The following is a 5000-nucleotide window of genomic DNA, read 5'->3' on the forward strand; positions in this document are numbered from 1 at the left end:
GGACACGAAGTTTATAAGCATGTTTTTTACCACTCCAGTGACAGATTAGTAAGATATCTGATTTATCTACCGGAGAAGCACTCTTGATAACCCGGCTGGTCATCTCTGTCACCTTTACAAAAAACCGTCTAATCGTACACAAATCTTAAGGTAAAAATATGTCCCAGTACTGAAGGGGCTAATCTTCTGACCACAAACCCATGCTGATATATACAAAATCGTTTAATTACACCCAAAACTCGTAAAAATTGGTCCCAGTACTGAAGGGGTTAAGGTTAGATTAGGTTAAGTTAGGTTATTTAAGGTTAGGTTAGGTTAGGTTGAGTTGGGTTAGTTTAAAGTTAGGTTAGTTAGGTTGAGTTAGGTTAGGTTAGGTTAGGTTAGCTTGAGTTAGTTAGGTTAGGTTAGGTTAGGTTAGGTTAGGTTAGCTTAGTGGTAGGAAAATGTTGCAAGGGTTGAGAAGAGATATTGGTGTGTTGTATTTATTTGTGTTATCTAATCTGATCTCCTTCCTTAAAGTTGATGAGTCACTGCCCCTTTCACTCACACCAATAACAACAACAACAACAACAACAACAACAACAACAACAGCAGCAGCAGCAATAACAAGAGAGAGAGAGAGAGAGAGAGAGAGAGAGAGAGAGAGAGAGAGAGAGAGAGAGAGAGAGAGAGAGAGAGAGAGAGAGAGAGAGAGAGAGAGAGAGAGAGAGAGAGAAAAAGTTAGTTCCATGTAATTTAAGATGAAAATATTGGTATCCTGGCAACACACACACACACACACACACACACACACACACACACACACACACACACACACACACACACACACACACAGATGACGTCAACCAAGCGCACTTTTTCTCCCAATTCCACAAATATCACACAATTCTAAACACTTTGATTGACTTACACCTTACGCTTGGAGGAGGAGGTAGAGGAGGAGGAGGAGGAGGAGGAGGAGGAGGAGGAGGAGGAGGAGGAGGAGGAGGAGGAGGAGGAGGAGGAGGAGGAGGAAGAAGAAGTACTAGTTAACCATCATTTCAATCATTCATAATTCGATTCAATTAAAATTCTTCTTGTTTTTTTTCGATTCTTGTTCCAATATTGAGAGAGAGAGAGAGAGAGAGAGAGAGAGAGAGAGAGAGAGAGAGAGAGAGAGAGAGAGAGAGAGAGAGAGAGAGAGAGAGAGAGAAAGAGAGAAAGAGAGATCCCGAGAGAGCGAGATAAAAGAGAGAACGCAAGAGAGCGAGAAAATGAGAAAGAGAAACAGAGAGAAACTGAGAGAAAAAAGAGAAACAAGAGAGAGAGAGAGAGAGAGAGAGAGAGAGAGAGAGAGAGAGAAAGGAGCCCTCTAATTACAGGTAAAGGTGGGCAAGGTACAGGTGGGAGGGAAGCTGTATAACCAACACAGCACAGGTGGAAACACACGTGACACTTAATTGATTGCTGGGAATGTGACAGCGAAAGAGGAAAGACACTCTAGGAAATATGAGATTGAATGGAGGGAAGGAGTGGGTGGTGGTGGTGGTGGTGGTGGTGGTGGTGGTGGTGGTGGTGGTGGTGGTGGAATACAAAGGAAAGCCAAACAGCAACAGACATTTTGGTCCTTTCGAGGCTGTTTGGTAACTACTTCTAACTGGCTACAGATAAGAGAGACAGGACAGTACAGGAGGAGGAGGAGGAGGAGGAGGAGGAGGAGGAGGAGGAGGAGGAGGAGGAGGAGGAGGAGGAGGAGGAGGAGGAGGAAAACAAGAACAAGAATAACAACAAAAGGAAAAAGAAAAAGAAGGAAAATGAAGAAAAATGATGAAAATAACAATAAACAACAAAAACAACAATAACAAGGAAAAAAAAGAAAAGAAAAGAAAAAAACAGGAAGAATCACACACCACCACCACCACCACCACCACCACCACCACCACCAGCGCAGCCTCAGAGTGGGAGTGGGGAGCAGTGACCGACGTAATACAAGATTGAAAGCGACACAAGGTTGAAGACCATGTGATTACTCGCTGGTGGTGGTGGTGGTGGTGGTGGTGGTGGTGGTGGTGGTGGTGGTGGTGGTGGTAGTATTAGCAGTAGTATTACTAGTAGTAGTAGTTATCATTTTGTGTTTGTTACTACAACTACTACTACTACTACTACTACTACCACCAACACTACTACTACTACCACTACCACTACTACTACTATTACTACTACCTTTACCATTCACAAAATTAAACAAACTATCGCACACACACACACACACACACACACACGCCCGGTAGCTCAGTGGTTAGAGCGCTGGCTTCACAAGCCAGAGGACCGGGGTTCGATTCCCCGGCCGGGTGTGTCTCCTTTGACGTGTAGGTGGTGTTCACCTAGCAGTGAGTAGGTACGGGATGTAAATCGAGGAGTTGTGACCTTGTTGTCCCGGTGTGTGGTGTGTGCCTGGTCTCAGGCCTATCCGAAGATCGGAAATAATGAGCTCTGAGCTCGTTCCGTAGTGTAACGTCTGGCTGTCTCGTCAGAGACTGCAGCAGATCAAACAAACAGTAAAACACACACACACACACACACACACACACACACCTACACACACACAGAAGTAGGTCATGTAAGTATTTACCTTCAACGATTTAATATCCTCTCTTACACACACACACACACACACACACACACACCTCTTAACATCATAAAAGAGAGAGGACTCTTAATCCTTCCTCTTTCTCCTCTTCCTCTTCTTCTTCTTCTTCCTCCTCGTCCTCCTCCTCCTCCTCCTCCTCCTCCTCCTCCTCCTCCTCCTACTACTACTACTACTACTACTACTACTACTACTACTACTACTCCATCCACTAACTCCCATTTATCCATATATCTATTTACCAGAGAGAGAGAGAGAGAGAGAGAGAGAGAGAGTTGTACAATTGTTACCTATTACGCCTTGCCTTTTTAAATTTCCCGCCAGTTTATGTGAAGGTTCAAGTTTGTCGGATGTCAAGCAGCGCTATCTATGAGGCTGCCGCGACACGAGAGAACACAAAGAAAGTACAAGATCGAGATTCAAACAGCAGCTGATATTTTGCCCCTACGAGACGCGATAACAAAAATAAATAAATAAATAAATAAATAAAAAACTCGTATAGCCAGAATCAAGTCTCTCTCTCTCTCTCTCTCTCTCTCTCTCTTAGATATTTGACATCAAAGAAAACGAATCAGTACAGTTTTCTATGATGGTTTTTATGGGAAACTTCGGAATTATGGGAGGAAAAGAAAGAGAGAGAGAGAGAGAGAGAGAGAGAGAGAGAGAGAGAGAGAGAGAGAGAGAGAGAGAGAGAGAGAGAGAGAGAGAGAGAGAGAGAGAGAGAGAGACTTTTCACACATAGAGAAAAAGAAAGAGAGAGACAGAAGAGAGAGACTTTTCACACACATACCTAAAAAGAAAGAGAGAAAGAGAAGAAGAAAAAAATAGAGAGAAAGAGAGAGAGAAAGAGAGAGAAAATAGAGACACATTTCACACATACCTATCTCTCACCACCACCACCACCACCACCACCACCACCACTTGTAAACACAGTATTCCTGGAAAGTTTGTTATGTAGCCTTGTGTTGGGTTGAGTTACCTGTCAAACAAACAAAGGAATGCAATATCGGGAGAACTAACGTAAACTGGAGAGGAGGAGGAGGAGGAGGAGGAGGAGGAGGAGGAGGAGGAGGAGGAGGAGGAGGAAGATAAAGGCTACTACTATTACTACACTGAAAATAAAGTAAAACAGTAAAGAAAAAAAAAGTAAAAGTAAGAAAAAAAAGGCGGGAAAAAAGTCACTCTGTTAATTAGTGTGAAAAAATAGGGAAAGGATTGAAAAAAGTGGAAAAAAATGAATTAATTAGAGAATGAAATCAGGATCAAATTATTTCACTACCACGATTCCTGACACACACACACACACACACACACACACACACACACACACACACACACACACACACACACACACACATCAAAACATTCCAACATTTTTAAGCATTTTTTTTTCTTTACATTTCTCATCATTTCGTTCAGTTTAATGTGAAAAACTGTTATTATTTATTTTTTATGAGTGTGATTACAAAACACCCACAAACACCCACACACACACACACGCACACACACACACACACACACACACACACACACACACACACACACACACACACACACACACACACACACACACACACACACACAGGTTATGCAAGCTATTCTGTGCTACTTCTGTGTGTGTAATAATAATAATAATAATAATAATAATAATAATAATAATAATAATAATAATAATAATAATAATAATAATAATATACGGTTTATTAATTTGGCAGTGCAACAAAAAATTTACACTGAAAATGTACAGGGGGTGGGGGCATTAAAACAATGAAATGCTTAACCTAACTGTGGATCTAACTTAACCAAGAATACACTTATTGATTTATTGATTTATGGCTCGCACCATAGTGGGCACCGCGCTAAGGTGGTACCGGTCAGTGCGCGGTGCTCTTAAGGGCGCCACGAGATTCTGGTGTCGGGTGGCGCGAGCAGGGGAAGGCACGTCTGGGGGTAGCAGGTGGCGGAGACGTGGATGATACAGCAGTCCTTCCCAAAATTTTTCCAAGGCTTCCTGGTGTCTTGTGGCCAGCCTCGGCAGACTCAGGCAGGTCAGGGCGTCCTCGTAAGACCTGTAGGCAGGCCCAAGGATGACCCTGAACGCCCTCTTCTGAACCCTCTTCAGCTGTTGTTGTGTGAGGTTCAGGGAGGAGGACCACGCTGGGGCGGCGTACATGAGCTTAGGGAGTATAAAGGTGAGGTACACTCCCCTCAGCTCATCTGCCGGTGCTCCCAGGGACCTGAGTCGGCGCAGCATATAGATCTTGTATGAGGCTGACCTGATGATGTTGGAAACATGCTGCTTCCATGATAATTGATCATCCACCAAGACACCTAGAAGCTTGGTGCTGCGGACCACCTGGAGGGAGTGAGGGCC

This window comes from Portunus trituberculatus, chromosome 8 (assembly GCF_017591435.1).
Source record: "Portunus trituberculatus isolate SZX2019 chromosome 8, ASM1759143v1, whole genome shotgun sequence".
Taxonomy (NCBI): Eukaryota; Metazoa; Arthropoda; class Malacostraca; order Decapoda; family Portunidae; genus Portunus; species Portunus trituberculatus.